Source organism: Plectrocnemia conspersa, unplaced genomic scaffold (genome assembly GCF_051122295.1).
Source record: "Plectrocnemia conspersa isolate PC_06_02 unplaced genomic scaffold, ASM5112229v1 ptg000006l, whole genome shotgun sequence".
NCBI lineage: Eukaryota > Metazoa > Arthropoda > Insecta > Trichoptera > Polycentropodidae > Plectrocnemia > Plectrocnemia conspersa.
Window position 1 is genome coordinate 11,379,491 of NW_028277170.1, and position 12,696 is coordinate 11,392,186.

Consider the following 12,696-nt stretch of genomic DNA (forward strand, 5'->3'; position numbering starts at 1 on the left):
TTTCTTTTTTTATTTCAATCTCCATCAAAATTATTATCGCATATATATAGTTTAATAAAATATTAAAAAAGCAAATACAAACCACACGGAATTATATGGGTTTTCGCCAAGTTGGTGTAACGAGAACGTTTTTAATAAAATTAAAGAATTATTGAATAAACAACAAAACGTCCAAATAATTTATAAAATTATTATATTAAGAAAAAATGTTTTTTTAAAATTATATAGCATTAAAATGATCGTATCCTTAGAAATGTGAAATTATATGTAATATAACAAAGCAATGGAAAAGGTAAATTAATTTAATAAAGAAAAACTAATGTTCAAAAAACTACTTACTATATAGAAGAATAAATAAGTACAATTTACTTTATTCATTCATCATAATATGTATAAAATATACTTTCCTGAATTAATTACAGCATTCTGTATTTTCTAAACGAAATATTAAAAGCAGTATTTGATTACTCCATATTTATAACAAATATTTAATTCGGTACAAGTTGTGAAAAATGATAAATACATATTAATGTGCAACACGTCTAAATAATTAGTTACATACAATTTGATTAATTACAATATATGTTTATAATAATGTATTCATTGCTATGCGAATTTATTTTTAATAAAATAATATGAGGTTATTGAACCTGACCATTAGCGGTAGTTAATTTGTTGGTCCCAACAATAACCCCCCTAGCAATTTACAATTGCGAAAAAAAATAAGCTAGGAAGTGAGATGCAACTCTTGCAGTCAGACAAAATGTTAATAAATTTGCTGCAGTTGATGCTGTTGTTGAAGCTGTGCGATGCGATGCGATACGATATGATGCGGTTCAATACGATGCGATACGTGATGTGCGAAATCTTTGTGGCACCGGGTTTTGACCGACCGGCCGAGGAAGTCTCTGGCCGCGTCTACAAAAGGTGTTCCGATCTTGATGATAGATGAAGATCTGACAGGTTCGAAGTTCTGTAAACACATTAAAAAGCTGTTGCTGATGCCCCTGAAGCTGATACTGATGATGCTGCTGAAGCTAATGCTGGTGATGCTGCTGGAGCTGTTGCTGATAATGATACTGTAGCTGATGCTGCTGCTGGAGCTAATTCTGACGATGCTACTGGAGCTGATGATGCTGCTGGAGCTGATGCTGATGATGGTACTAGAGTCAGTGGCGTAGCTATGGTGGGGCGGAGGGGGTGGGCCGCCCCGGGTGGCACTTACTTGGGGGCGGCATATTTGCGATGGGATCGTCTAGTGTGGTTCTTAACCCTGAATGCACTAAAACATATATAAATCCACGAATAACAAGATCTTAATAATAACCAATTTATTGTTTTTAGAAATGCCGATTTTATGATCCTTCAAAAAATGTATGGGGGGGGGGGCGGCATTTTTAAAGATCGCCCTGGGCGGCACATACCCTAGCTACGCCACTGACTAGAGTTGGAAACTTTATGGCACTTGAATTTTACTAGTCGACTGAGAGAGTCTGGCCGCGTCCACAAAGGTGTTCCATTGCTGATAGTTGTTGGTTGCTAAATTATTTTTAGGGTGCTCTGGTACATGCGAGCGATGACCTGGTGATCTTTGCCGCCACCTCGTCTAGCATCATCCTGGCGATATCAGAAGGTTGCGTAAGTGGGTTACCATTTTTGCGCCGTCCTGGTCTTTCTTCAATCACGTTGGAGTCACCACTTTAGCGCCCGCTCTCCAGGGGGCGATGTAGTGGTGGAAGCTAAGAAATGGTAAGGCGAATGGTTCAGAAATAATATGATGGTAGTGAAAGCGACTCTCTGATTGAGTACTGTCCTGCGACTCTATTTATTTGCTTAATTACTTCATATTTATAGTAAATATTGAATTCGATACACGCGTAAATACTTAATTAAATATAATTAATAATATTTAACATGTTTCTATAACAATTTGTTCGTTGCTATGCGAATTTATTTTTCATAAAATAATATTAGATTATTGAACCCGACCATTAGCGGTAGTTAATTTGTTGGTCCCAACAGAATAAAAAAATAGTTTTACTAGAAAACATATATTTTACAATTAGTCAGTGCTAAAAAAACTATTTATCTTTCTAATAAATTATGGCTGGTATTTTCGGGTCAGAATTTTAATACGGTTATGGTCAGAATTTATATTACTTAAAAATTAGATGGTTCGAATTTATATTAAACGGTAAGAATTATTTTGACAGATGGTCTGAATCTTTTTATTCAGTCAGTATTTGTTCAGTTCAGTATTTATTACCGTTCATTGGTCAGTATTTATATTATCTGTATTTAAGCTCAAGGTTTGATTTTTTATGACAGATGGTCAGCAAATAATACATGGTCATTATTAAGGTGTAAAAGATCCGGAAAACAATCAATCGCGATTGTCAATCGTTTCGTGATTGACGATTTCGAATGATGCAGCGATTGACGCTGCGTCAATCGCAATGACTCATTACGTTTTTTTTTTGTCAAGATCGGTAGGTACTAAAAGCAGGGTTATCTATAAATAATTTCTTTATTAAATAATTTTATTGATTGTAAGAATTATTGTTATAAATAAAGATATGAATTTTGTAATAGCTAAATAAAATATTAAAACTAATGCAAAGAAACTCGATGTTACGAGCATGCTCGTATTATCAAGCTACAAGCATTATAACCAACTATAAAATCAATTAATAAAACTTACAATACAATAAGAAAATAAACATAGATATATAATTTGTATTAAAAAAAACAAAATAATTAATCTATATTAGCAATTAAATAGAGTTTGAAAGAATTTTCACATACATCTGAATTGTAGTAGTTATTTTTGCTTCTATTTAAAGAAAATATTTTCTTTCAGAAATTATGCGATATCACTGCTGAATTTTAAAAATTAGATTTACTGATATTATAATTTATATTTGATAAAAAAATTTGCTCAACGTGTTTTGCAATGTTCTTTATATAATTATTATTAACGTAATAAATTATATTTTTATATATATATATATATTTATAAAGATACATTAATTATTATCACAATTTATTCTGTATGTATTCATTTATTAAAGTGTTTTATCGAAATTATTTATAGATTTCTCATAACATTGTTTTAACATAACTTTTATTTTATAATTAAATGTATGTCTTTATTACAAAATTTGTTTTTACAAATAATTACTATCTCACTTTGTTATGCTAGTAAATAAAAATAATATATCTAAAAATAATTCATGAATGCTGTCTTATTTCAATATCCCATAGCAAATACACCAATAAATTAATTATATCATTCGTGGTTTGCTGATATATAAATAAAATAATATTTTAAATGTGCTACGTAAAACTATATGACATCCATAATGTGTAAAAAATATAAAAGGATTACGTGAATCGAATTTAATTGGGAGACGCTGGTCTAGACACAGATTATTATTAAGAGTTTCTCTATCAGAATATCTGGAATGGGTCGCAAGATGCAGAAGCCAAACATTCCAAAATAGATTTACTTCGCCGTTGAACGCCGACGTTACCACAAACACAGTAGATTTTTAGGCAAAAATCGCACATTGTTGGGTATTATATAATAAACTGTGTGTGTATATATATATACATGTAAATATATATACAAATATATCTATGCTGCGCATGTTTTATTAATTTATAACATATGCCACATTACTTCAATTTTAATAGATTAACAACGGATCTAACACTGAAAGAGCTGTAACTAACAAATATCTTTCTACATAGTATTACCGGATATGCGAGTGTAAATTGTACATATGTTTTACATAATATGTTGCGATTTGTTTTATAAATAATATTTAATGCCAACACTGCATGCTTCTATATTTAAGGCCCTCTTTTTATATTTGCATAAGTTGTAAACTGAAATCTGACAAGTGCAATAACTCAATCCATTGTACACCTACTTGCGCGTAATTTAAACGTGTTGTTAAAAATGAGAAAAAACGTATGTTGTAATATCAAAATATATCATTAATCAAAATTAAATTAAAATAAACTCGTGTATTTTAAAAGTCAAAGGTACACCAGGCAAAAGTCGGAGATCATCCAATTCAGTGCTTCAAGAATGAGGTGATGTCTTATGACTTATTTTCTTTGTGTTTTTATTTAAAAACCTGTATTTATGATGGTGTGGATATATAGTCTGGGATGTTGGATGTATTGATTGAGTTCCGGGAGCCAGACGATTTGTGAAACTGCACTATTTTAATGTACGTCCTTGTCTGGCTTCGTTCGTGCACGTTGCCACGGTTACCAAAATGAATTAAAATATGTTTCACTCCTTAAATAGTTAAAACTTGCAATAATTACCTTTTTTAACATTTCAAACTTGTCTTAGTTTATTATATGTAGAATTCTATTTTATAAATAAAAATTGTTTACCAGGTCACCGATACTATTTATCGCTTTCTTTGATAATTATATTCATATACTTAATGTATGAAATTACGTATTTTTATACTACTCCAATTCTAATTACATTTCACGCATATTACAATATAAAATTTAAAATAAATGAAGTGAAGTATTCCTTGTTGTTAAAGAAGATTCAGAGAAAAATCTCAAATCAAAATTCTAGTGATTTTTTGTTAGAACCGTCGGAATACAATTAATTGCACTGTTAACGTGACATGTATTCAATGAATAATCAATAAGTTGCTTAAGGGAGGTGTCAACAATAGGCAATGTTTTGCTGTAGCTTTGGCTGTAGAGTCGCGATTGCGTCACCTAAGCCAAGCGACTTGATTTGAGTAGTATAAGATGTTAACGCTCATCATCGTTGTGTTGGAAATAAGGGTGCGTATACGCATGCATGCTTACATATGCAGTTTTCCGCAAATTTGTTTACACTAATAGGAGAACGTTACCAATACTAAATCTTATGACAATACAGCCAATGTGACTAGTGGGTACAACGATATGTAACAAAAAATCACCGAAAAAGTCAAATTTGCAAGATTCATTCCATGCGCTGGTCACTCTGTAAATTTGGTAGGCCGTTCATCTGACGTTGTTGTAAATTGTATTGTAAATTGTCAGTGAAATTTATATCTCATTTTTATTCTTCACAAAGAGATGGTCAGTTCTAAAATTACATCTGGAAGTCAATCAAAAGTGCCTAAATATTTGTTGAACAAAATCCACAAAAGCTATTTTGGAAAGCAACAGTGCTACCACTGATGCAATCAGTGTCATTATTGTAAATATTTTTATATGTACTTTTACTTAAGCTATTATGTTTTGCACATGTATGTAAATAAATAAGCATGACTGTCTCACAATTAAAATAAGTCATGCATAAGAATGAGAGGCGTAAGCTGAAGTCCAGTTGTCCCCTGAGAAAATGTGTTAAAACAGATACCAGAGGGTAGTCGCAGTAGAGGCTAGGGTTTAAATAAATAAGAATCTCCTACTGTCACCGGCTTTTGTTTACATTGTCTGGTGATGTCTTTAAAATTGTTCTCAAGTCTTGTTTTGGTAAACTATCTCTGCTGTACATTTTACGAAACATATACATATATTTAAAAAAGTTAATCCAGTGAAAACTTTAAGAGTTCGATCAGATAAAAACCGCAATAATGTTAGAAACAAATTGGCAGTAGTGTTATGAATAGTTTGAAGAGTAGCAGTATTAATCAGGCATGCAGTAACTTAAAATATTCGCAGCAAAGTAAAGCAGCGCTCTTTCATTCGTATTATAGTAGTAGTGAAGAGGTAAATAAAACTAATTAAAATACTTCGAGCAATGAAAATTTTTCGCAGTATTCAATCAACACACGGGTTTAATTTTAATTAAAAATTACACACAATAGTGGGTTCGACACGGATTCCAGATGTCGAGCTAGACCAGGAGATGATATCTGCTAATATACTAAACCAAGAGAAAAACGTCGGTTTCTGCGGTCTTCGATAATCTGAAGTTAGGTCGGCCTTCTCTTGATTGAAGTTCTAACAAACTGAGTCGATGTTGAAGAGCCCTTAAAATTATAATGCTTTGAACTCGTGAACGTCAGTGATAGTGACAGATAATAGTAATAGTTGGTTGCCCATGTTTCCGTATTTATACGATTGGTATTTTGTTTTCCGCCCTTTTCAGTACAACGGCCAATTATAAAAGGTGGCGGTTGAAACAAATTGCCATTGGCAGCTATAGTACATAACAAAGTGTCGTTTGGATGGCAATCCCGAATGTACGTGTAATACTTTTTCAAAGCGTTTGCGAAGAATACTTTTAAAATACGTATCTGATTAATGACGGTACTTTGACTTAATCTGGAAAAAAGTTTTCTCACGGCGGTGTCCCATTTTAACAAAGAAGCCCATTATTGCCTTGATTTATTTATAACCCCTCTTTATATGTCACATGCCAAAACTAGCTTTGTCACTAAGGTTTATGATTAATAGTAATCTTATATACAATATAATTGTTCAAAGCCGCTTCCGGACGCGCATATTTTAAAATGGAACATTTTATATTCAATTTTATAATCGTATCGCTTTATTTGAACGGTGTATATAATAATATACGTAAACAAAGGAAATATATTTAATTATAATAATAAAAATTTAATTTGCTCCATTATTTTCAAAGCCGCCGGTAATGCTTTCGGTTGTTTCGACCAATGAAAAATAAGCATTCAAATATAAAACAAGATGGCCGACATCAACGTGACAACAGTATCAATAATTTTGTTATGGGACAATAATTTTCATTAATATGTCATGTGCATTGTTTGATTTGACTGAATATAAATAAGCACATTGCAAATTAACTAGGTATGTTATAACTATGAAAATGAAATATATACATATTGTGTGTAAGGATTATAAGAATACATTGATTAAACTAGATAAACAATCATCCAACAATCTTCGTAATGAAATCTTCAAATTTTGAATTTCCGTTGACGGACTCCGAGGCCGAAAAGTGAGTTTTTCTTTTTATATTATATAAAATATATCATTGCTTCTGACTTAATGCACATTGCTTCTGAGTGAATGTGTAATATATCCTTAGTATGTATTAGGATTGAAAGTTAATTTCGATCAAATCGGCGCTGTCGCAGTGGGAACACTATATATATCAGCTAATGGACAGCTTATAAATGTGTAGTTTCTTGGATATCTAATAAATTATATTTTACAATGATATAAATTTGTGATTGCATACCTGGAATAATCAATAGCCAAAATATCTAAGAGTGGGTTATTTTTAATTCCGATGTAGCAAAATATATATTTACGTCATGGTTTTTTTTATCAATTTTTCTTCTGTGCAATCATTTATTTTTTGGAACAGCCAAATTCAAGATATTCAGTTACATCAAACTTATGTTATATGTTCTTTATAAGAACAATATACTTGCTGACAGTGACTTTAACTTTTTGTTTATATATATATATATCAATTCTACGTTGTTGTCATATAGTATCTCATCATATTGTTCTATCATTGCTTCTGAAAAAAATGAATAACAATTAGATCTTTATCAAGAGTTAAGCATTGAACACGTTATTACTACTAATATAATACATAAATGAAATTTAAACGACAACTGAAGAACAAAATTAACGGAAGTTACCGTAGAGAATTAAACACGTAGATTGACATCTCTTCGTCTTCTTCAAAGTTGTCGTAATACGTCATCTTTTAATTGTTTGCCATATGTAAATGTTATTAAATCTATCATTGCTTCTGAAAATTAACTGTAAACTATATAGTGGGTAAAATGTAACTTTTTGTTGACTCTAATATGACATTTTTCATTATTACTACCATTGTAATATGTTTAATTAACTATGTTATGTATATCTTTAATTGCAAATCACTGCTGTTTGATTTTCAATATTTGATCCTAGAAAGTCGATAGTAATTTTGTGTGAATAAACATGATATATTATTCATATAACCAAACACTTACTGGCACACTCATAATTTATAGTTTTGATTATATTGTTTATAATTTTAAGTGCCACATCATTTGGAATCATCTTAATTACCACTTTGTAAGAAAAATGCAGTGATTATAACATATTTCACTGTTTATTTAATTGCATCGAACTGCGCACAGTGAGCGCCTGCCAGATGACAGAAGTACTGTCACATGTAAGCAAATTTGATAGTTAGGAGGAATCCCGGTTTTAGGAGCGCTTGAGAAGGAACTACAAATTGTAAAACCCAAACATCTAAAAAAAATATTTTTTTAACTCAAGAAAAATAGGTTTAGCTTATACGGGATTTTAAATATAATATAAATAATGAGGATTTGTATTAGCTTCTCTATACAGAATAAAAGGTGTACTTAAATTTTAGCGAACGTTGTCAATTTAAAGTTATAGTTTTTAAAGAAATTTTAAAATTTCGCTTGATAAAACATTTAAAAAAAATAAGTACTATTCATTAACAACCTCCTACTAAGCACATAGTGTTGTAAAAATCCCTCTTACTGACGCTTTTGAAAGGAAACTACACTAATTTCAATATTTTTTTAAATTATAAAGTTTCAGAATAAAATCTCAAGATTCATTCAAAATATTTTTTTTATTCTTAAAAATATTTAAATTTTATTATGGATTTTAAATATTTTTAATTTATTATAGATTTTAAATATGTTTAGTTTATTATTAATTTTAAATGAAGTAAAAACTTTTTTCACTTATTAATTATTAAAATATATAATGCTGCTCAGAAAAACATTACTTTAAAAAATATATAAATCAAAATATTTTTTAATAAAAATAGGCAAAAGTCTGAAAATGATTAATATTTTTAAAGCGCACTTTTGGTCTAAAGTAACAGATTAGGTGCTTGATATTTGCAGTTTATTGTTTCTTTCTAATTAGTAAATGTAATTAAAAACTGGCTTTTATAGTTACACATAAAACATATAAACAACTTTATTTAATTATAAAGTAACTTATGGTGTAACTAAAAAACGTTCTTATTACTAAAAATTAAATTTATGGTAAAATTGTGTTATATGCAGCTTTAAAACGGGCCCTCAAATACCTAAAATACGCTAAAACACAATCAATGACTTATAATCGCTTACATTGCACCAACTATAGGTGATCGATTGTGTTATAGCGTCAGTAAGGTGTAATAAAATATTTTTTAATATCAGTCATATTTTTGAGCGGATGTGTAACCGATCCTATTTATTATTATTATTTATTTAAACTGTAAACCTACTTTTAAATGATACAAAATGTTACGTTTTAATTTTATGTTATATGTTGAAAACATCTTGGTATATTTTTGTTTTATTAATATTTATTTAAGTTGAAAACCTATTTTAAAACGTAATACAGTGAAATCTCTTTGTAACGAATACCACAATAATGAAATTCTTAGTATAACGAACCTTCAATTTGTCCCCGAAAAACTTTCATACAAAATTTTTTCATTGTAACGAAGACTGATCTCAGTATAACGGAATATTTTGATCCGAATTTAAGAATGACGTTACAAGTTGACACAATATTTTTTTGAAATCAATTCGACTTTGACTTGACAGGTGCCGGATGTGTTCACAAGCAACATTCAAGGTGTTTCACCGACCCTCAAACCTTTTTTATAAAACATTTTTTCAACAAATTTCATTGTGTTCGTTACAGTATCCCTAAAAATGGACAAAAAACGATCTGTCAATCATATAAGAGGTTATTTTGATGCTGTAGTAATATGATAATTAAAAATAAAATAAATATATATCATCTTCCTTACATTCAATGTAACGAATTTTCGGTATAACGAATTTCTTTTCTTCGGTACCGTGAGCTGCGTTATACTCTATAATATTTAGTTTTTTAATTATCTAGCGAAGTTTTAAACCTAATCTTAAATTATATACAATATTTAGTTTTATTTAGTTTTAAATTTTACATTTAATAATTCTTTTGGAAATATTTAGCTAAGTTGTAAACCTTTTTTCAAATGAATTGAAAATGTTAAGTATTTTTTTATAGATAGAACTATTTTGACTGTCATTGAAAATCCTAAATATTAATGTCTAGTTTACTAGTTTAGATTAAAAAAATAAGAACGAAGCAAAAAGAATATTTAAAACACAAAAAGTTGGGGGCTCGGTATTCGCACACTCGCTAGTAATAATAATAGCGTAATTTATTTGGATTTTCTCGCCAATAATTTTTTCTAAAAGGTTTTTGACCGTTTTTGGATCTGCCAATTTATGTGCAGATGTGCATCGGGTCAATGATACCTTGCTGACCTTGAATGAATTTATGGAGATTATTGATATTAAATAACTTGTAGATTTCTATCATTGATTTGTCACTATTTCTATGAATTAAAGTAACTTATGTGCATTTCCATCTTTTTATTAAATCTTTAAGCAGTCTAATTTCTTTAGTAATTATATATTTTTGCGATAATTTATTCGAGTTTCTATTGTCATTACAATTTATTTCAACTAATTTTTAAAGCATACAATTTATTGCTAATTGAAAAGTAATAAGGTTTGCATTATCCCTGCTAAAAATAGATTTTAATGCATTTTATAATTTCAGATCTCAGACGACGTCAAAATGCATGCCTCCTGGTCTCATCAGTGCAACCAAGATCGTCCTAGAAGACCATCGGCTCCTTCCACGATGCAATCTTTCGATCGCTCTATGTTTGAGGTTGTTTAACTTGATTATAATAATTGGATCCAATATACATAATTTAACGATGTATTTTATTTTAGTTGTCAGTAGCTCAAAAGCCATTCGCTGCTTTTCATAAAAATATTGATAATGAATCAGTCAATGTAGAGGCGGAAGTACCATCAGGTATGTAGATGTTTATTTGTACTAAATAGTTTTGACAATACCCAACTGAAATTTGTTTCATTCCCGGGGAACCAAAAGACCCTCTTTTCAGTTCATCTTTAGGTACTAGATCACGAAATACCAACCTTGTTTGATAATTATTCGATCGTTACCGTTAGATATTAAAATTTAATATATTTGGTATTCGAATATTTTGTTATTTAGATTGGAGTCTTTAGTGGCAATAGTGAAGATTGCATTTTAGCCCATTACATTTTTGGATTATGCCTGATTTTAAACAAAAAAAAAATTATATCCTGATTCAATCTGTAGCTTATAGTGAGGATTGTTAATGAATTCAGTGAGTGAAACAGTTTTGAAAGAAATTCATTTTTATAGCGCTAATTGCTGTCTCTCATAGAACATAAAACTTTATTCTGGTGTTGGGTTCCCTTTAATTAATTTGTTTCGCTTATTATTGCCTTATTATTAAATTGTTACTTGAATAAGCATTTTTCAATACAAGCATGAAAGTAAACTGATCTGTATGTGTTTATGTAGATAAATATTGTGCATTTGATTAAAAAAAAAAACTTTTTCCAGGCAAATTCAATTTGAAAGTGAAAGCCGAAAAAATTAAAACTACATACAACATCGAAGCTAGCAAGTGAGTACATATTTTTTTATTGCGTATCTTCTGTGTAGGTGAGCTTATACTTTATTTATTAAATGATAAAGTTTATAAGAATTCTTTCTACGCAGAAGATTTAAAATTATTAAAATTCGATCTTGTGCGGACTCCTTCTCTTTATTACCGAGAATTACCGAGAGAGAAATCAATCAATACCAGTTTCACCGGTATTGACATTATTATTATTAATATTTTAATTAATTTACCGAAAAAATATTTCCAGTACCGCTCGCATGATTCGAATAACCCGGCAACTTTGTATTCTATATTTTAATTAAAACGCTTTCATTTTTTATAAAACAAAAATATTTTCGAAAATATGGCCGATAAATCTTTATTCTTTTGGAACAATAAATGTAAGATAACATCTTCTTTGACGAATTATTGTCTTTGGATTTTTTTGCTTCTGGATGGGGACACGGTCAATTGGGCGACGGCGATTGGGCGACGGTCAAATGGGCGATTCAAAATGGGCGACGGACAAATGGGCGATAGTCTTTTGGGCGACGGTCTTTTGGGCGATAGAATAATAATGCATTACAAATAAATGTGATGCAAATCATGATCTTATATTTAATTAAATAATTAACATAATTTAATACATATTAAAAAATATATATGTGTATATTATATATATATACGTACATACGAAAATATAAGTAATATATTTTAGAATAGAATTAAAAGATGAAAACATTATTTGGTCTAAACAAAATATAATATACCCATATTTACTTATCATTTGTGCCTATTTAATCATAAAATATCACTTAAACAGTGATTTTTTTATTCAAGAATTTTAGAGAGCTACCCGATATCATAAAACACTTAAAACACACGGCTTAAGTCGGTAATTTTATTATAAGTATACTACCTGATAAATGTTTATAGTGGGCCCTTACGCGAATTTTTTTTATGTTTTGAGCCTTGGAAACTACTCTGAGAACAAACCTTTGGAATTTCAAAAAATCGCATAATTTACAGTTATCTATTTTAAATTAGATAGGATAGTTATATATAAATATAATAACACAGAACTAACGCTGATAAGTGTTTATCGTGGAGTTTGCCCTTTACGCGATTTTTTTATGTTTTGAGACTTTTAAATTACTGTGAGAACAATCTTTTGGAATTTCCAAAAATCGCATATTTTACCGTTATCTATATTAAACTGAATAGGGTAGTTATATATAAATATAATA

At 29.6% G+C, this 12,696-nt stretch overlaps 1 long non-coding RNA gene across 1 annotated transcript in view; it reads left to right on the top strand.

Moving 5' to 3' along the window:
• Window positions 1-3,523: 3,523 nt before the first annotated feature.
• The window catches only part of LOC148234232 (uncharacterized), a 39,390-nt gene continuing 30,217 nt past the window's right edge, over window positions 3,524-12,696 (top strand). Inside the window, exons 1-4 of the long non-coding RNA XR_015810090.1 lie at window positions 3,524-3,576; window positions 10,561-10,674; window positions 10,740-10,824; window positions 11,407-11,470. This is a non-coding gene — a long non-coding RNA (uncharacterized LOC148234232). The remainder of the gene's footprint in view (window positions 3,577-10,560; window positions 10,675-10,739; window positions 10,825-11,406; window positions 11,471-12,696) is intronic.